Source organism: Liolophura sinensis, chromosome 6 (assembly GCF_032854445.1).
Source record: "Liolophura sinensis isolate JHLJ2023 chromosome 6, CUHK_Ljap_v2, whole genome shotgun sequence".
NCBI classification, from domain to species: Eukaryota; Metazoa; Mollusca; class Polyplacophora; order Chitonida; family Chitonidae; genus Liolophura; species Liolophura sinensis.
The window spans coordinates 33503414-33526368 of record NC_088300.1 but is presented as its reverse complement, the minus strand read 5'-3'; positions in this window follow the sequence as shown (position 1 = coordinate 33526368).

Sequence of the window (22955 nt, the reverse complement as noted above, 5' to 3'; positions counted from 1 at the left end):
TTGTTTGATTCTGAATACCTGGACAAACTGATTAAGGTAAGCAATTGTACACAACTTCTCTTCGGTCAGTCCAGTTTCCTTCATGCATGCACCTTACCATCTTAGACTAAGTGGAATTTAAAACCTGCATTCCCTCCCTTGAAATAACAAGCACCTACTAAAACTGTTTGGTACAACTGTTGTTTTAGTGTCAATATATCAATTTTTCTCTTCCTTTTGTTGTTGTCATTATCAATTTCTGATACTATACTAATTCTTGCCAATGTGCCGTGAAAATATATACTCCATGCCAACTGACCTGCATGCCACTCTTGAATAATTACGACGTCATTTGAGACAATGAGTTCTTGGTGTTGTACCCAGGTTTAGCATTATAAATTAGAAATGGTGTTCTACCTGAATTTTCCTTGCAATAATATAAATGAACAACATATCAGTGTGAAAAGATTCTTTTGTTACGTGTTGGTAACGAAAGGCAATTTTGGTATCGAGTATGACTGATTTTACAAACACCCGAATATAGTTGACTGACTAAAAGAAATAGACTTATTATTCTTTGATTACATGGATGAATTAAGTATGTCATGTCGGTATCTTCCGGGGCTAGGGCCTGTATATTCATTGTTTTAAATTAGATTGCCACGTTTGATATATGAATAGTTGCAATCAAAGTGCATCTGAGATATATTTGTAATAAAAATATATTTTATTATCAACAACTTTTACATTAGCATGGTACACGATTTGAATACTAATTTCAGCCATTCATCGAGAACATACCTTGCACTTTCCAATATTATTATAAACTGCTGACTACCCCTCTTTGCATAATTCCGTCCTAATTTCGACTTTACATACTTTCTTAGTTCTTTGGTGTTTTGTGTTACACGTCGTTTTGGAAAATGGCCTTGCAATTTTTGATCTGGAACGTCCACATAAATTGACAGCTGGTATGTGAATATCCGATTCGACGCATAGATTCAAACGTTACATATTCTTGAGTACTGGATAAAACTCCAATTAAATAAATACGTATAATAGCTTTACAGATATAATTATGTCGGCCCCTGAGTGTCATCCAGTTTAAGACAGTTAAATGCATCGACACCGTTTTAACACCACTAAGCACTGTAAGTGTGTGTAGATATTCATTAATTGATGAAATTACACGAGCAGTGAATTCTTTCCCTAGCCCTGTAGCACAGAGTATGGCGTTGCCCGTAGCCGAACTAATTGCTTTTCAATAAAGGATGTTGTGTGTTTGCTACCTCTAGGTGAATGCACATATTCCTTATTGGAAGGGGAAATAACTGAGACTACAAACGATGCAGTGTTCCTCCCACATGTGTGTAACACCACAGAGGACTGTCAGGCTAAGTGTGAAGAAGTGTATCACAATGGTACAAAGTGTTGGGCTGTAACTTACGGGCCAAACGGTTCGTGCATTCTTTATTATGCCGACTACCCATTTCAACCTCTGGCCGTCAACTCCACCAGTGATTCCATGTCATACAGTCGGATCTGTTATAACGGTAAACATTTTTGTGGAACTACTTTCGCACATTATTTATGTATGTATGATTGGGGTTTAACGTCGTACTTAACAATGTTTCAGTCATATGACGATGAGGAGTCATAAGGTGTGTGTACATATACTATCCAAAAAAAGAAACGCATAGGTGTTTTGTTTTATTTTAAAATGAAATGAATACATTTTGTCTTCATTTCATGAGCAAAATGTGTTTTAATATTGTTAATAGTCACAGTTAGCACACATTTTATTCCTCAAAACATTTCTTGGTTGAAAATGTTGAGTTTGGAGGCCGTTTTTGGAAGAAGTAAAAAATACAGCACCACACTGCATCACGTGCAGTCTTACACGCCGAACTTACGCATGGAAAAGCATGCAGTGTGTGACTATAAAACCGCAACTTCGGGCCGGAAATCGGCGTCTTTCAAGTGGTGTTTTCAAGCTGATTCAACATGCCACGTCTTGACACTGTCACAAGAAATATTGCCATTGGAAGACTTCAAGCTGGAGAGTCCCAATCGTCCATTTCTAGGCGTCTACACGTCAGCCAGAGCACGATTTCACGGCTTGCTGCCCGCTACAACAATACTGATCTTAACCCAATTGAGCATCTGTGGGATGAACTTGATCGACGTCTACGCCAACGTCAACCTCAACCCCAAACGCTTCAAGAGCAAATTGCATGTTTGCAGGAGTAGTGGCAGAACATTCCCCAGGCCTCTATCCAGCGTCTTATCCAGTCCATGACAAGGCGTGTCAGAACTGTTATTCGTGCCCGTGGTGGTCACAACCGATACTGACATTCCACTCAAGTGGGAGACTCATTGTGAGTGTCTTACCTCAAGTTGATGGCCTTGTTGTCTAGATATGGACCCTTCCTTAATCTGTGTAAAAAAATATTTGCAGAATAGCAATTCTTATTTAGTTATGCATAATTGAAAAGACTGCATCACCTCCTCAAAAAACCGGGTTATGCGTTTCTTTTTTTGGATAGAATATATTGTGTCTTGTGGCAGGGCGATTCCATGCCATTAATGCTACCCTCATAAGACAACAATTATGTCACTGATAAAAGCCCGTATGGTTTTGGTGAATGTGCTGGTGGATGGATGGCCTAATTATTTGGGATTTAACTGTAAGTGTTAAACTTATAATAATTCAAAGTTATCAGTCCGCCGCTGTAGAGTTATAAGGTGATTACTGTGTCTGCTAGCCTCAGATCAATTAACCAAGCGATACCCACTTTAGTAAAAGGAAATGTTCACAAATAAACTGGATGCAAGGACTGTGCTGGACCCACCGTCAATGAGATGCGGATTGGCCAACAAAGGCAATAACTTGATACGGCTTCGGTTTAAAGTCAAGGTGTTTGTCAAGTATCTGCCTTCCTCCATACCGTAATGTGAAGGGCGTACCATAAGACAAAGCATTCCTGTGTATGTTAGGGCAATACTAATGTTTTTCGCACGTGTAGGGCTTGACATTTTATCACTTTCATAAAGACGGCGAAAACTAAACAATCTCAGGTTAAGCCTCTGTGTCCAATTTAGATATGTATATATATTTAGAAATACCAAAGAAATTTTAAATTCTAATTCGACCACCAAATCAGTTCGCCAAGAAGAACAACATACATGTATAATTATGCAATTCAGACGTATCTCTAGTAATAAGATTTTCAGTTGATCTAATGTGAGGGTTTTTCAAAGTTTACAGAGGACAGACGAGGGCAGAGTATACTACCTTGTCTGACTCCAATGCACGCGGTCGAGGAAACACAGCTTGCCATTAATGCAACATCTAAATAATCTTGGCAACATCGTTTAACTCGATCCGGTAAAAACATTTGAATCTAAATTAGCTAAACGTAAAGAATGAATATACGCCACAAAGGCAGAGTTTCAGAAATATCCCTATACCGGAGGCATAAGGTAATGGTTCACAATAAGAAATTATTTCCTCGAATGTCTTCGAGATGGAATCTCGATAGGCCTTTGTTTTTAAGACGCATTCATGTAACTGGGTATGCTATTAATAATAGAAATAGTAGAGACATGGGTGAATTTACCAGGCCAAGTTTTACAATATATCATCATATTAATGCTCATTCTGGCATCCTCTATGGTTGTACGAGGTAAGGTCTCCAGCAACTTGTAGATGGCCACGGGTTTCCCCTGGGTTCTTCCCAAATTCTTCCCACCATAATGCTGGCTGGCGTCGTATCAGTTAAATATTATTGAGTACGGCGTAAAATACCTATCAAATAAATAAATAAATGAATTCAACCCACGTACTTATACGGTTTGAGAAATTCGATTCTGTTCATTTCGGCTATGCGGTGTGTCAAGGGGTATAAGTTTCCATCTTTGTATATATGTATGCTTGTCAGAAAATTCTATGACGACAAGGAATCATTAAGTGTGTATACATATACTGCGTTTTTTTGTTTTTTTTTTGGTTTTTTTTGTGGCAGGGCAAGATCCATGCCTCCGTCACTGAAGTATCATACTCAAAGTGTGACGTATTGTGACGTGATTAAGAAGAAATTGCACCTAAAAGCGCTTTCGGAACCGTACTAAACTGAAATCAGTGTTTTCGCCTCAGTTTCCATCGAAGCGCATTGGAAGGCGGTGTTCCAGAGAACTGGCAGGCTCAAAGCGAATTATATCAAATATATGTGAATTAAAGAAAACTGTATTTGGTGAGTCAACGGCATTAGGAAGAGTGTGGAGAATTTCCCGGCCTTTTTCAGATTTTTTTTGCGCCAGTAAGACCCAAAAATGGAATTATCTTCAGCTTGGTACAGAACGTCAGTCAATAAACATATATATATATCTATACATGTATGTATGTATACTGCTTGCCTGTGTTTACTGCTTGCCTGTGTCAGGGTAGTGTGACAACCTTTTCGACCTAACACATATAGTCCTGGTTCACATGGTACTTACGTGCACCTAAACGCTTTACGTAAGCTTTGCCAAACGGGTTTCTAGTCAATAAATTTGTTGTTACAGCTACAACGGATCTGCCAGTGATTGAAGCTGAACTGATGGACAACAGCTCTTCTCCCTCTGTATCGTGCCAAGAAATCTCAAGTGCTGGTGAAATCTTACCAACCTCAGCACCAGATTATGCTCAAACAACAACACATTGGTCAAAATACACTGACCTTCCTACGCTTAATTTAATTAACAAGAGTGAAGGACTTGAAATACCTAACTACAACGTCCAATCCGTGGCCACAAATTTCCCGTCAACCGCATCCGTCGACGCCACGACTGGAGACTATTGGGCAAACCACCGAAAGATTCCAAGTGAATAATTCGACAATGACTTGGGATTATTCCGCAATAATAGGTAGCCATGAGAGTTCTGTCACGCCCATGACGTCCATAGTCGTACGTGAAAGTGGGCAAGCAGAGCCTAACATGTATGCTTATTCGACCGAAAGTTCTGCTATACCAAATTATACCACCCAGCAGCAGTCTGCGATCACTCTTATGCCATCAACTGCTTTTGTGGCGGCTGCAAGTCAGGAATTGTCAACTACGACCTGGAATAACAACAGTATGAGCAGTCTCCAGGAAACGCCTCTCATCTCCATGACAACCACTCTCTTACCGGGAGATGACCAAAGGGAGCGATCTGAACAAGGTAATGTAACTTATTTGCTTTTACCTTAAAACAAAACTTCAGATCAGTTTTACTACAAATTAAAGCCGATTGCTTATAGTCCCAACATCAAAAGATTTGATTTTTTACAATTAAAAAAGAAAGGTCTCAAAAAAAAAAGCAAGCTAAAGGACTAACTCTCTCCGTGAAGCCATATTGTGAACCTACAAATAGATCTGTGGTCCAGTAATTCATGAGAAAACAGAATTCTTGGAATTCCCCTTACGTCACAAACTGAAATAGCGCCATCTGCTACATGTAACTAACATGTTGCTCTCATCTACTCTTTCTCCAACGTGGTCTCTCAATACAAAGAACTTACACGATTCCGAATTTTTGTGAAGACAGAAATGAGATCGAGCATCTCAGGCGTTGGTTGCTTAATCGCTGATTAGCATACACAAGGGTAGAATCGAGTGTTGCACCCGAAACTGTGTGGGTAAACCTTACTCGAATTGTGAGACGACCCTGGTATGGTAAGGCAGGGAATCTTTCGTAAGGCGACTTCTGTTTTCAGTTCTGTAATACTTCGCTTTCCCTGTTGTATGGCAAGCGTGCGATTTATGGACCTTGCAAAACATGCACTGAAGAGAATCTTATATCCGTGCTGGTAATGTATAGGTCATAAAATCGAAAAATAGTACAGCCTAAATTCTGGTCACACTGACATGACTTCTTTCTCAAGCACTATTGAGTGAAGAAATCACTGAGGTTTTTTGTTTCGAAAACCTTCAGCAGGCCATTAAAAACCAATCAGATTACTTAATACATAACAAATGTAACTTTCAGCCTTATAGCTACTGTACATATTACACATAACATGGCAAGTTAATGGTAGACGAGGACATGGGCTCTCAAGCAGGATTCACTATACAGTTGAAACATGTTACGTATTAGCATACTTTAATTATTAATAATTCCGATTCATTCAACATTTATTTTAAAAAAAGTTGGCTTACATATAGATCTTTAGTCAAGCAATAGTATGTTTCCAAAGAAAAGAAAAGAAATGAGATTCGAACTCTTTCTCAGTGTGCTCAAACGTGTTCTCCACATCGACTTCGTTAGTTCACTGTTGCCTTACACATTATTGTAGAAATATTTATTTTAAACTTGCCAATATTTGAAAAAACTGATCACCTTATAAAGTTTACGTTTTACATATGGAGGCAAATGTTAACCAAAAAGAAACTCTGACAGCACCCTGAAATATATACATGAAAGTTTTAGTAAAATATTTTTGGTTAACGTCGATCTTCATACAGTAAATCAAAAACATAGTGCCTCGTTCGAAGCATTGGAATTGGCGTTTTTGAACGAGAGTGCATATTTCGTGGGTTATAACCCGTCAACAATATCTTCTATGGCTAGACAACATTTACAGGAACTTTGATCAGGTTTTATACCTCTGATTTGGAAATTTACAGAATTGTGCTGGAATTATGAAATTTGCACATTCTTATTGTACATCCCTGGGGCCGATATTCCGCCTTACCGTATCAGGTCCTTCAGTGTAAAGCGAGAATGTCATAGATTCTACGGAAAGTCAGGAATGCCGCATGGCGCATTTCATCATTTTGAGTTTTAAAGACTATGCACTGGCTGGTCTAACATCGTTTAACATTGTACTTATTGCTATGAGAAAATAACTACCATAAATACTACTTAAAATTTATACTACCTAGGCAAACTAATAAACGATTCACTTAATTTTGGTAGGAACGTCTTTGAAATATGAACTGACGTTTTATGGAGAGAGGTGCTCATGGAACACGGCTAACAACGTATGCAACGCCAAAGGCGGCAACCTGGTTCAGATTTCAAGCAGTGAAAAATCCGAAGTTATACAGTACTTCGCACAAAACGATTGGAAACATCTTCAGTAAGTATATTTTCTCCATTGGATACATATTCGTTGGTTAGAAAACATTTTGATACTTAAAAATAACAGGACTACATACTTTTGTTATTGATATGTTCACTTTACCTCCCACCAAAAAAACGAACCGAAAAGGCAACGTTAAAGTCAGGGGCGCCAGTAAATTGGCTGTCTGTTTTGGAAGACAGCCTGGGGCCAGTTTAGTTAAACAGTCGTAAACTCTATATTTTACACCATACTCAAGAACATTCCGCCCATAAGACGCCGGCCAGCGGCTATTATGATAGTGTGAGGAATCGGACGAAAACCGTGAATTCAACATGGCAGTGTTGGTATCAGATTTGAAACAAACAAAACATCAATGTTCTGCCAATAATTCTGAAGCTGTCGATGATCGTGTAAGCTGTTTGTACAAGGGTATGTACCACAGACATTGGTGTGAGCTCTTGTTATGCTTTCGTAATTCCTACACACAAAAGCACCGTTGTAAGCTTCATTAATTAAGTGTGATGGTATGTTAATTGTGATGGTAACACAGCATTTTGAGTATTTCTAGACCAGTCTAATATACGGCAATTAACATCACTGCCTTTTTTTAAGCTAAGTCTGCTTAAGCCGTGGTGCAAAAATTATGGTAGTAATTATGCATCCGCACGAACAGTTAGAATAAAAACCTGAGTGAGGTCATTTGACAAGAGGCCGTATTCCACCGGTTACGTGTAACCATTTGCCAGCTATCAGAGTGTGGTCATTCCTCTGGTTTTCCTCTCTGTACTGTACGTCTTGAATTATATTCCCAAAGTGTACCATATATAGAGAGCTAGATCGATATTGCCTAAGAAAGATTTATCCTGAAAGCAAAATTTAAAGCTAAACTAGAGGTAGACTTCGGCTCTACATTGTCCAAATGTAGGTAAGGAAAATATATCATGCTGGCAAAATATGCTGCAAGTGAGAGTCACTTCAAGGTGCAGAACATCTGACTACACTAGTTTACCACATAGTTTAGAATGGTCATCTGCCCTCAACATTTTTACTCTAGTGTGAAGTGACGTAAAAACTGCTGTGTAGACTACATTTAGTGCAGGCGTCAGCCTGCAACCGCTTACACTAGATTAGATAGTTTAAGGTACAATTTTCTTTCAGAGAAAGACTTTGTTGGATAGGACTATTCGACGACGATATACCCAATATGCTGAAGACCTGGACAGACTGTACGCTGATGGAAAGCAAATTTCAAAAGTGGTACTCGGATGGAATCTCCGGTAGAGAACCAAATGACGTTACCAATCAATCGTGTGTCGGTACAGACCATGATGATGGAAACTGGTGGACAAAACCTTGTGGCTTTCCTATACTAAGATCGCTCCTCATCATTGATCTACCAATTACACGTTTAAATATTTCTCATAAGTTTTTAGCTCTTTTGTAGAAGAGCCGAATGAACCTCTGTTCTGTGCTATAGGCAGAAACGGTGAAATAAACGATGTTCTAACCACAGTCAGTTCATTTGTGGGAAAATTGTAGGCGTTGCTCCATTTTGTCAGATATAAATGGGGAACAGAAATAAACTGACCTAACCCTCTTTACGCCTATACATTATAGAAAACGTTTTACAGTGTTTCAGATTTTGCAGTCGTTGAAAAACTTGTCATTGTGACATCACGAAATGCTTCTAGATATGATAAGTCGCCCATGCTAAATTTCTGAACAAGTAACGTATTGCCGAGATGCTGGATTTAGCTATTGGCAAATTTGTTCACGCATCTTGTTAGTATAATCAATAGGCCACGTTGCGTGAAATCAAAACTGTAGACTGCAAGAAGAAGAGCACGAATATTGTAACAAAAGGAGAATGATTGCAGATATTCGGAAGAAATCTGTTAAATGATATTGGTCACAAGCAAGGAAAAGCAAATAGAGGCGAAAATTCGGGATAATGTCTAGACAGTAGTTGAGAAAGTTACTTTAAAGGCGCATAAGTAGAGCATAATGAAAGCTTCGGAACATCAGAGGCGATATCTGCTGTCCATGTAATGTTAGTCTTTGTGAGCCACGTACCGTATATGTGCAATATCCAAACCATTAAGTCATTCTGAAAAATCAAAGTGGAGAAAAAAAATTACATAAAGTTCACATGAAAGAGAGCGAAATGTTAGCTGTAAATGTGGTCTTCAATATTTTTATTCCATTTTGCTTTCAAGTGAAAAGACGCTTGGAAGGAGTGTTAGTATGGTGGTTATTTGGGGACACCATCTTGTGTATATTGCATCCTCTTTGCGTAATCATAAATAAATGTTTTAAATGCATTTGTTTGGATATAAACAACAAATTTACATACTTTACAAATAATTTTATTCGACGTGCGGGACAACAAACGTAAAGGAATGTTTTCAAATAAGGTTTTTTCCTTAAAGAAGAAAATCGCACAAAAACACCTTACTTGCACATAAGTTCTCACGATCTTTCATCTCTTTTTTTCTCCATTAAATAACAGCAAAGCAAATTTCTGCTCCCAGGGATTCGAACACACGGTTAAGCACTTATAGCCATTAAGCATAATTGCAATTAACATTCGAAAGTTAATCAGTTAAATTTAACAGAAAATTTGTTGCCTGAATGATGATAGGATGTATTCTGTTATCATAACACAGCATTCTGTCACATGCAACATAATAATGAACTTCTTCGCTTGGCGTTCAGCATGAAAGAGATAGTGCAACTGGTTGACTCTCATCAGCGTAATGGCTCGGGCGGGGCGCCTGCCTTGCCTTCGGTAAGTCGTCTCAGTGAAGCAGCACTAGATAAAAGAGCGGTGGAAATTCGTCCTGCGACAAGGAGGCACATTACGTACACCCTAAGGATTCCTTCGTCGCCATATGACTGAAAAATTGTTGAGTACGACGTTAAACCCCAGGCACTCTCACTCACTCGACATAATGATGTTAGCCTAATAAAACGGTTATGTTGAATTAACAGAATATATAGTTTATGTTTAACAAAATAATCTGCAGCAATAACAATATATTCTAGAATCGCTCAGATAACAGACTTTGTTGAATGTGAAAATAAATCTTTCAGAAGAATTTTTCGCTCCCTCTAGGTGAGTGCACATATTCCTCGGTACATGGGAAGGGATTTCCCACAACAAGTGACTCCGTTCTCCTCCCTGACACATATAATACTATAGAGGACTGCCAGGCTAAATGTTCCGTGGGAGAGAATTCAGATATGACATGTTGGGCAGTCACTTACGGTGATGTTCAGAAGACTTGCACCATTCATAAGGAACCTAGCCCTTTCACGCTGACACTTTCGGATGCTCGTCACATGCCAAATCACACAGCATCAATACGAATCTGCTATACAGGTAAATATTACATCACTGGTATGCTTTATGCAGTTCATTTATATTAGGTATAATTATGCGCACATTCATGTGATTTATTGCATATCATGATAAATATGTGTGGAAGACAGATTCCAGGAGTAATCCAGATCAGGTTTAGTGTTTGATTGCGAAACTGTACAAATTGTATATGGGAATAGAGTGTAAAATTTAAAACACAGGGTGTGTTAGAGATTTCAACAGGATTAAAAAAAAGGAAAATTAAAAATAAACTTTCAAAAAATGTACATTAATCAATTGCATTGTTTTACTCTTTTGCGTTGCCTTTACTTCATTTATTTCTTTTTCTACGGCAACGATTTTTAGTTGAGTATTTTGATTCCGTCATTGTTCTTGTCCCAGCCGCAGTGGACCAGAGTACAATATGTAGTGGCCTTGTCGACGATAGCTCCCATCCGTCCTTGTCATGTAGAGAAGACAGCAATCCTGTTACAACCCAATATACGATAGGACCAGAGGTTCAACCCATTACCCTCCAGTCCGAGGACACTTGTCGATCTTCCGTCCAGCCATCCACGGTAGAAAGAACGACAGAATACACCGTGGCAGAGCATATGCTACTGTCTAGTAAGTCTCCGGAACAACTTACGGTCCGGGTTCTCCCTTCACCATCGACAGTTGATACCACAATGTGGACACTGTTCGAAAGCTGTGCCGGTTCATCTTGCACCATTATCAGTCAACAGGACGGTAGTACCGTATCAGAAACTGACATGGCGGGAGACCCACAGACGGTGTTGGTTGAGCACGGTAAGAGTTACAAACTTACATTGCACCAATTCATTTCGGGCGTGAATATGTTGATAATAAACTTTGTGTTTTGTCAGGTTAGCCTTTAAAGTGGTTAGCCGTGTGTGAAACAAAACTTTTATCCCCCACGCTCATTGTTAGTAATTAAAAAGAAATCTTCTCTGACGTATCGTCTTACATTTAGGTTCTGTTGCGATGATTTCTTTCCAAATAGGTCGGTGCCGATGTCCTCGATCCACGCCCTTGTCAAAGGAGGAAAGGGCAGTCGTTGTGTCCCAGATTCTGGGAGACATGATCACGGTTGACAAAAGAAATGTTTCCGCCTACAAGCGGAAGCACGAAAGTGCGCCTGACGACCGGCCGAGTGCACAGAGCATTGGAGGCGTCGGTGCGATCATCTTGGGAGTGATCTTTGGTGGAATTATGCTACAAGACCTTCCAAGATTGCACCAAGTTTGAACTGTTGATCAATACTGTATATAGTTTTATCTATTAAGCCGGTTCTACATGGTCTCTCTGAATAAGTTGTTTCTTTTTTATTTGTTTCTGCTAGGAGATACATCTAGGCACTTCTTTGTGCAATTATGTATAAAATTTCATCTTTTTGATGAAAAAAGCTGCAAACCCTGCGACGAAAGGAAACGTCATTATTCTGTGCAAAGTTATGATGGTCAATACAGCCATGTATTATAAAGCGAAGAAAAATTTATATACACCGTGAACCCAACACTGACAAACAGACCTATAAAGCGTCTCTGTCGTCAGTTGAATGGCGAAATTGTGTTGACTGATTGACCTTTTTGCTGACTGCTTAAATGCTGCTATCGCCCTGTTCAAGAAGTGCTTACATACCCATGTCACAGTTCCTTATTTGAACTTTGCATTCATTTTCACCTATGCATTTGCCTTGTATGCGTAACGCTTCGGTGTCGCGTTACACGAAGAGAAGTACTTCATGTCATTTGTAGCCATTTGGAGAAATTTTGGTGTAGCCTTACATGACCGGTTCATTGAGTCATTGACAGTTGGAATGGAAGCAGGTTGATTTGGATTGGATGAGCCAGGATTTAAAAATAAACGCTCTTGGCTGGCGGGGGTAGAGTGAAGTTCATACAAAACCTATCTGACATTACTTGTCATATCTCTGTGTTTCACACGTCAGGCCGCTCTGTCCTGTACAATTTAATAAAGGAATACCGTCGGTCAGTCACCAACAGCTTGTCCTGTTCAGTTCTTATCCAAGTCTGGTAAGTCCCACGCGACTCGTGTACTTATGGGTGAGGGAAAAAGCGTCTTTAACTCAAGCCAGAAAGCAGTATGAAACGCCAAAACCTGAGGGGTGTCAGGCACATGTAGCTAATATAGATCGTTGCGCGAAAATGTGATTGAAATGGAAAACCCGTTGACATTCTCCAATGCAGCTTTCAGTCAGGAAGTTTCTCAGAAACCTGCAGGGTGAGGTAGTTTGCTCCCGGATCACCGGACTTTGCTCCCTTTGTTATATGTCTTTTATTATATGATCTACATAATGACCCAGTGTAATGGAAAAAGTACACGGTTTTAACTCCAAATCAATAGATGTTTTTATATCACGACTGTGTCTAATGCTTTTACCGTCCTTACCGGATAGCCTCCTTCTTCAGAGGCTAAGTATTGCTTTCATCCTGACACCGAGTCACAGTAAACTGAAACTTTGTCCACTAGTTACTGTAATTTTCCTTAATGGCCGAGAGGTAAGCGATGAAACCAACCAACCGTGATAGTTAAATTGCGGTGTCTCAGTACAGCAAAATGTACAAACGATGCGACTAACCGTTTTATGAACTGGAATAATTTAGCACAACTGCAGAGAATTCCCAGAGCTAAGGTCCATAACGGGAATATTTGTAGCGTGTCCTAGTGCTTTTTGTCTGTATATTCGCTATTGTCTGTATATTCGACACAGAATGACTGTCTGAAGCATTGAAGCTGAAGATACTTGACAATTTCGATGATGAATATTTGATGTAATGAACAGGACGAGTTTAGTGGCTATTCTTTTCACACGGATCAAAGTGGTCAAATCAATGACTGAACAAAGCACCGGTGAAGTTCAGAGTGGGTAAAAGAGTTGGGGGGAAAAACGCATTATCAAATGAAACTGTAGCCAAATGATCCACAGCACATATCTGATAGACGCCCACTAGGCGCACAAAAGCTAGAACTACATGCATGTATATCGCGCTGTCTGACTATCAGCGGACACTCCTGTCATAATACACCAACAAGGTACTCATACCGCATCTCAACTCTGTTTTCCCCGTCACATACGTAACTAATCTCTCTTGGAGAACATTGACTCAACCAGTTAGAGTTTACTGACGTCATGCGTATGGTGTTGTTGTATTCGGAAACTGTAAAAGGTTCGCTGGCACACTATATATCCGTTGGATATTATGCGTGGAACCCGCAGGAAATTTTACGTTCTGAGAGACTAGCCAGCCAGCGGAGGCTCCGTTTCTTACTGAATCTTCCTGCCATTAAGCTCTTACAGGAAGTTGGTATTTTCATTTATTTCAGTACCGTTCTTAAAGGCCTCTGAAGATTACTTTATTTATTTTTTGATTGATGGTTTATGCCCTACTCAAGAATATTTCACTTATACGACAGCGCCAAGCATTATGGCCTTTGACGATCGTCTTCGTCACAGACGTCGAGGGTCTCACTTTCATCAACCAATATAACGTGGACATTTGTACGTCACATCTGGGGAAGTTCACCATCGAAGTTCGGTAGTTTAAGTCAGACACTCCTTTTTTCCTCCAGCCGAAAAATTGGCCACCATCGTATGAGTGAACAGCTGCGTAAAGCAATAACCAAATATCAATAAATAATTAAATAAATACTGTTAAGTTTACTTTGGCTTCACAAATGGTATATATTAGCACATGTGGTACACGGTCTGAGAGAAATGACATTTATTATCACTTCATACCGTCTATGCTCTTTTCCAATAACTTTACGCTTGTCACTCTCCTCATAAGGGTAGTCCTTTTTGTACAGCTCATCTGCTGCTACCTTACTGCGCTTGGCATTTGAAGTAATGTTGTTAATCAAAACACTGTTCCGAACCGCGTCAGTGTACTGTGATTAGGTGTTGTAGTGTACTCGTATAATGTCAGATACCACAGATTGAACATTGCACATTGGGGTTCCAAGTTGTATGACTGAAATAACCGTCGTCAGAGATATTCGCATACCAGCCATCAATCATAATGAACGTCCAGTTGCATAATCGCAAGACCAAGATCCAATCCAACGCTCAACACAACGCACCAAGGAACTGAGAAAGAGCATCGAGTAAAAAATTAGGACGAAGTCTTGCAAAAGATTTCAAGGATTCCGGACAATGGCAACAATATGATTTTATTCAAAAGATGCGATTGGCAAGATAACACGAATCTTTCCAATAACATGCAAATCTCACTCTAAGTCGTCATTTTGCTTTGCTTAAATTTGACGCCATCTTTTTTTTTTCAACACCATCCATCTACGGTCGGGTGAAAGCCGGCGACCATCCTCAGGTTGCTGGAAGACCTTCTAACATAATACAGAGAAAGCCAGAATGAGCTGGACATGAATTCACAAAGATTGTGACTCCTGAATCGTTCTGCTGCACGGGCACGCTAATCACTAGGTCACGAAGAAGCGGAATAAGGTACAGCGGCAGAAAATTCTTGACACCCCGTCCTCATTTATCGTCTGTAGAATAATTGAATGGAATATAGAATAATACCCATTGAACAAACTATGAAGCTTAGGCTAAAGAGTTTTGGACGAATACCCCTGACACACGTGTTCACGTTGTAATAACCACACAGACGTATAGTAGTGACGTAACCTATATATGTGCACTGCAAACAAATATGTTAAAGTTAATAAATTATGTTTTGTGAATTTATGTTAGAACTAGATTATATTACAGTAATACGTTCTACCACCAGTCAAAAACGACAGAATGTTGTAAATTTAACAGGTTGTATGTAGAGTATGAAACCCCTATCGAGCGTAATACTGTTAATAAAATGATAGCACTATTAAAATTTACAACCATCGATCCCTTGTCGGCGGTGTGACTGAAAACGAAGCAAAACTCCAAGGAAACTAGCACTATATCACACCCCAATCGTTAGATGTTCTTTTTTCCCATTAGTCGAGTTTAAAACTCTATTTAATCAACTTATTATGAATTTCCATGGCCTGTGAAGGATAGTTGACTGTTTAGAATGTATTGTTGGAGGAAATCGAAAATAGCTAGGCGTTAAAAATTTTCCATCCGGGTGCACTGTAGTATTCAACCATGGCGTGTTAAAAGCAGCGTAGATCCAAACCTCCAGTCTATAAAAGACTAATGCGCTCATTTTAGTCTGAGGATGTGTTCTAACCTTTGAATCATCTGCACGGAGTAGTCTGGCACAGACTGTAAAAAAGCACCATGATTTATGGAATGGTGAGGCCTGTACTGTTACTGTCAGCTGTGCTCCTCTCTGGCACAGGTATGGTAGTGCTTTTTATTAGGTTACGTGTTATTCTACAACCGTATTCTCTCTGGTTCCTTGGATAAAGCGCTGAATTTTGCCCATTTGAATCATTGCTCCTCACCAATAAGATTGCAAGGACAAATCGAGATAACGATAGTTCGCTGGTAGCATTTTGCCTGATGGATTCTCAAACTCGTTGTATTCGACGAAAGTGGTTTCGCCCTGTCACTCCAGTTTATGCTTACCAAAAATGATACGGCTTTTCTTGGGGTGAAAATTCGTCCCGGGTCGCAGACTCACTGTCAGATGGGAAATTCTGTTGTCATTTGATATGCATTAATTTGGCTGAGGAATGATGAGATAACCTTCGGTGCCTCCGTGGCCGAGGTGGTTAGCGTGCCAGCGCGGCGCAATGACTCGAGAGCCTATCGCCGTGAGTTCAGGTCCAGCTCCTGTCGGCTTCCTCTCCAGCCGTATGTGGGAAGACCTGCCAGTAACCTGTAGATGGTCGTGGGTTTTCTCCGAGCTCTGTCCGATTTCCTCCCACCATAATCCACAGTCATGCATTGACGATACAATTCGTAAATCAATTCATGTGTCAATAAACCCATCTCTTACAGATTTGGCGTGAAGACAGATTAGCCCATCTGTTTGGGAGAAAAACACAGCGGATGAACTGAAAAAAGCAATATTTCTATTTGGCCAATTTCTGCCGTAACAGCTGTTACATAAGCCCTCGCACCAATTCCCAGAGCGTCTATTACTGTGATCAGGTTGACAGTCGGCCTGAGCAACAGAACATGTACGGGGAATCAAGTTGCAAACGAATTCTTTGTAAAGTGTTTGTATTTTGCCTTTGTATTTACTTAAAACAACTATTTGTTCCTGTGTGCTGTACGTCTTTAATTATATTCATGTCAATCTATTGTACTCGATAAAAATTCTTGTTCAAAAGGCAGTTCTGCAATTCAGGGTACGTACATACATTGCCTACTGTTCCATATCAAATTACAACGAGCGGGTAGGATTCAGCGAAAGACACCCCTATCAGTATCGGGTTTCCAATAACAAAGACTTGCATCATGTCCCGAACTGTTTCCGTATACCTTGCATATTTTGTCTAACACTGTTTAGTCTCCTTCATTCTATCGGGTTTTTTCTCAGTAGCAATACGTGTGCAAAGGTTGACAGCTGCAAAATACATAGGAGTGTCAAGTGAACAAAAAAAAGTATCCTTGATTTATTTGCAGTATTTGAAACAGTTCGCGGAACGTCCTTAAAGTATGAATTGACGTTTCATACAGATGCTGTTGGTTGGAACACAGCTAGCAACGTGTGCAAGGCCCACAACAGTAAGCTTGTTCACATTCTCAACGATGAAAAATCGGAGGTTATTGAGCACTTCATATTCAACGATTGGAAAGATGTGATGTAAGTACCTTCTTAGTCATAGGGTGATATGGCCGACAAACCATTTTGATGCCCCAGAGGAAAATGCACCCATCAAAATTCTTAGCGTTAAAATCTGAAAACTCTTCCACGACCTAACAGTCACAGCAAGGATTGGACTTCACACGAAAAAACACTTCTGTTGAAATTTAACATAACTTGTGCTGTTTTCATTTAACACAGAAATATGCCACATAAACGTGAAGTACTCAGGTGTAACAAAATAACACATGTTTCTGTTACAAAATAATAAAACACAAACTTAAGTTAGATCAAAATGAGGTAATTTATGCAATACAACAAAAAATACTTTTAATTATTTATTGACATTTGGCTATTTGGCTAACCACTTTGTATAAAATCCAACGCATTTTGTGTTCAATTCTTTCAACACAAGATATAGCTGCTCAAATATGACACAAGACTTTTGTAGGACAGTACACAAGTTTATGTTTAAACAAAAACAGTGTTTTTGTTTGCAGCCATAACAGTGCAAAGCCAAGTTTAAACATGCAACACATTTTGAGGCCAATAGATAGTGAATGCCTACAAAAGTATCCAGTGCTAAAACTATAAAGAAAGAGTGAACCAATTACATTTAATAATGCATTTTCTTAAATACATTCCTTCTCAAACTGTTTTATATTTTACTTACGTTCAGTAATAAGGATTATTGGATAGGACTATTTGACGACGACATACCGAATATGCGGTACACCTGGACAGACTGTACGCTGGTGGAAAGCAATTTTCAAAAGTGGTACCCAGGTGGATGGTACGCCCAAGAACCAAATAGCCCTACCTTTCAAACGTGTGTCGCTATGAACCATGGTGGTGTAAACTACTGGTATACAAGAAATTGTGGATCTCTTTACCACTTCATTTGCGAGAAAACTATAGGTGAGTGCCTTCTTAGCCACGTGAGTCTTTCACAACCGTATAAATGTTGATTGGTTAATTCAGATACATGTCACAATTCATATTACTTTTGAGTATAACAGCCTATTGGCCCAACATCACCTCGAAAAGACGCTAAAGTGTTCAGTGGTTGTACTTTGCTGAATTATGAGTTTATTTGGAATCGATGATAAACATAGAGGATATGCATATGGGAGGGAGGGGGATAGGATGGTGTCGTTTGTATGTAAAAGAAAAATGTAAAGATCATTGAGGAGTCGCAAGAGACAGAAAGTCAGATCGAGTGTACGAATGTTAGTCATGGGGTCAAGTATCCAAATCAACGTCCAGGCCGTCTATATATATATATATATATATATACATATATATATATATATATATATATATATATATATATATATATATATATATATATATATATATATATATGCTCGAGCAACAAAGCTTGCTAACCTTATCCATTGTTACGACCCAAATTGTCCGTATTATAAAGAGATGGCTTGTTCGAAATACACGACAATTTAGCCACACAAAAAAGTAACCAAAACCAGCAGATTTTATTTTATAACAATTTATTACGTTTAACAAGAACAGATAACAAGACATTTACAAAGACTAAAGTACTTAAGTTTAACAAGAAAGGATAGCAGTATCTATACAAATACTAAAGTACTTACATGTACAACGGTGTCAAGTCCAAACGAACGCATAAACTCCATAATGCTTAAAAACTGCACAGAGGCAATATTCATAAGAGGGGAAAATCCACAGTATAACTGAGTGTATGACGAAATATACACAAAATTCCACAGACAGGGTCCGTGTACTAATAAACACTGTGTACACAAGAGCACAAATTAAATATACAAGTTCAGACTGAACAAGTGCTCGGTGGAGATAGGATAAAACAAAGCCAGAGGCTATAAAGACACCAAAATTCAGCACAAAAGGCCTACTAAAATAATACACAGCGAAAGCATCCAAAACTCTCAATAATCCTCCTTTCTTCCCCTTTGACCTGCTTTCATAGGTCTTATATAGACTGGTGGAATTTTCTAGAATAAGAAAATTCTTGAACACTTGTTGTAAACAAACAGGCCCCGAACTGAGCGTATTCTGGAACATTCTAAGGCAGAGGCAGACAGCAGGCCCTGAAGCATATGTAAACAGTGACAAGCTAAATTTAGAAGCTGACGGCAAATAACACCATGGTATTGAGAAAAACATAATTTTTCCACAAACTCTGTTTCTGGAAATAAAGCGGGCTCCAGTGTAACGCCAAACCTTGTTACAGAACTATTTTATTCTCAATTATGCATTTTCTCAGACTTGTTTTGGGGTGTAATACATTGACATTGGAATGTGTACGTCTCCGGAACACACCCAACGTCATTTCGATGAACGCGATATCCCGTCCATTTTATGCTAGTACATTACATGAACGAAATGTATGTAATGGCTACTCTCCACGATGTAGATGTACGGGAAAACACAAATATAAAACAGAATTTGTTTTTAAAAAATGTGAGGAGGTATACACAATTAATACCAAAGTTTATCGGGATCTGCAACATCGTACCGTGGTGAGCACCTCTCCATCAGCGACATTGTGTATATCCATGCCTACTACATCCCCTTACACCCACAATGTACTAACAATAAAATATTATCACGCATGGCACATTTCTATCGCAGACAAAATTTATCGTGTGACGTATTCCCAAGCTACGGTAATGTAAACCTCAGTCGTACAGTATCATGTTTGTTTAGCCAGTAGGAATTCTTTATGTGGTCACGTCAATAACGTGGCCAGCTACCTCCATTGTATACATAACGCTCCTTTCAAATTGAACAAAACGGTAAGAGGAAAGGTTGCATCGAAGGGACATGGCAGCACAAACAGCCCAAAGAAGGCCACAGCACCGCGCGGCTAAAAGTTCAAGTGGACTCAAAAGTTAGAAGACAACCCTAAACGTGACTAAATTTGTCTCAGGCCAGTGTTGCGAACGTCCCAGTGCACTACAAGAGGTCCATGAACGATTTCAGAATCATAGCTATTTAGACTCGTATTGCCGGTGAGGCAGACTTCCGTGTACATCGCGGTTGTTCTGTTAGGGAGGTGGGTAGAGACAGAGTCCTAAAAAACAGTGGGTTATGTGCTTTTATGGTCCGGCTGTAAGGACTGTGGCTTGAGATTTCCTTTGAGAATGTACATACACTATTATTAATCAAATAGGTTATTATATAACTGCAATGTTATGTACATACAGAGAGCCATGACACATTCTTCCCATGTAACTACACTCAACAAAAATATAAACGCACGGAGCAATTTTTGTATTGTTTTCTCTGAGTATTAAATTGTTAACTCAACAGTTAGGGTAAATATACAGTATCAATTCCACAAGCGTTTCATATTTTAGACCACGACATGTTTTTCAACATGAATAACTCAACCTGTGAGTAAACTCACTTGGAATGGTCATTTGAAACTGGGCCACTTGATTTGAGGTAAACAAATTAATCATTATACAAACGAATATTTGGGGGGGGGGGGGGGGTGGGCACGTTTATTGAAAGTTCATTTTAGCATAGCATGTTTGCTTTGTGAGTTTATATTTTTGTTGAGTGCAGTTACATAACACCTTCCGTACATTTCATTGGTTGAAAGCGTGTAAACCATACTAATAAGCAGAATTAATGATTTTTTGTAATTACGGAGCTGTATAAGTGTGCATGTTGGATATATCGTCAATATTTAGGGTACAGGAAAGGCACGCCGTGGAAATAAATGATATATTTGAAAAACAGGGAGAAAACTTTTTCACGATCAACAATAACGTTCAAGTTGACTTACCTGCGCAACAAATGTGTTCAGAAAGTATCCAAACACCCATTCTTATGTAAACGATGTGTTATGTATTGCCGCCAACTTCTAATATCCATCACCAGACGCCATCGGCGTGAATTAAGTTATGAAGAAAATGTTTGATTCGGCAGGCATCCACAGTGAAAAAACAAATCTTTCATATTACTGTGCCAAAAAAATCTTATTTAGAAACACCGAAATTCCAACCAATCACAGCATGCAAATATCCGGCCACAAACACAATCCATAAAGGATCACAACCATACAAACACTGCTCAGCATAGAAGAATTCGATTGTGTCTGTAGGGCCTATAGCTGAAATAAGCTCTTATTTGTCCACAGCAAACAAAAAACACTCATACGTATTAAAGTTTTTGGTGCTCAAAAATCTTTTCGGAAAACTTCCATGTTTCGTTGCCTGAAGATACGTAAATATCCCTGTCTTTTTCTACCTTGTGCCTGCTCTGGCTTTCATGTACTAATCTAAGATCTCAGCTCATTTTGATATACCTATCACTTCCGACTGCTTCAGTGGTTTAAACAGGGTGTTGGGTTCTCTGTTGGATCGTTCAATCATTCGCCCAAACATTTATCTTACAACATCTAGTCTTCCTCTCTGAAGTAGTTTCAAGGTACATGTATTGTCGGTGCATGAGCATAAACTCATTTTTGCTTCTCCTAGGCAAATGTACCTATTCTTCATTGAACAACATGGAATTGTTGACACGTGGTTTTTCAAGGCATCTACAACAAGGCATATACAACACATTAGAGGATTGTCAGAAAAAATGCTCAATGGATGATAACACATATGACAGGTGTTGGGCGGTTACCTACGGAGGGCGGAATTGCACTATTCACCGAGCTTCCAGTCCATTCACAATTAAACTTTCAGACGCTCGTCCCTTGAAAGATTACACAGCATCAGTACGAATCTGCTACACAGGTAAATGTAGCTTTTCCAGAAACAGTTCACACGCCACTACAACTTTCTGCGGATGGTCGTGGGTTTCCCCCGGGCTCTGCCCGGTTTCCTCCCACCATAATGCTGGCCGCCGTCGTATAAGTGAAATATTCTTGAGTAAGGCGTTAAACACCAATGAAATAAAATAATTCTATAAAATAAAATCCGTAAATCCAGTTAAGTCAATTTTTTCTGTGATCATATTGTGAGGTACAGAAAATCAAAGGCGTAATTTGGATATAATAATCTAAAGTAAGGAATTAAAATCTAATAGAAAGGTGTAGATTTCTGTGATTTTCTTTGTTTTAAGCATGGAGGGGTCTTTAGGTCTTTACATTTTTCAGTTGTACAATATATTTAACGATCGACAATCTTTTCACCATTAATGCATGCCAATATATTTCTGCTACAGCTAACCTGGACCAGAGTATTGTAGAAAATACTCTTGTGGATAGTAACAACAAACCCTCTATGTCCTGTAAAGGGGGAGGTAATCTGGTGACAACACGTCTTACTACAGGATCACATGAGCAATCTACTACCCTCGAGCCCATAGAAACCCCTCGATCTTCTGACGAGCCCTTTATCGTGTACAGCACAACGGACTATATCATTACTGAAGATATTCTACCACCGAGTAACTCACCGGGACTACCCACTGTCCGCGTTTTCCCATCATCCTCTTCAGACCATAGCACTTGGAGTTTATTAGGGAATTGTGTTGGTTCGAATTGCCCCATAATCAGTCAACAAGAAAGCACCATCGTGTCAGAAACTAAATTTGCCTCAGAAACTATAACCGGACCAGAAATTACAACCGTATCGGAAATTATAACCGCAACAGAAACTACCATCAAATCAGACATTACTACCGCATTAAAAACAACAATCGTACAAGAATCCAGCATATCATCAAAAACAATCCCTGGAGAGACAAAAGCCGGTCTAACTCTATCAACAGGGTCAGGTGAGTGTTACAAATGAACACCTCTGA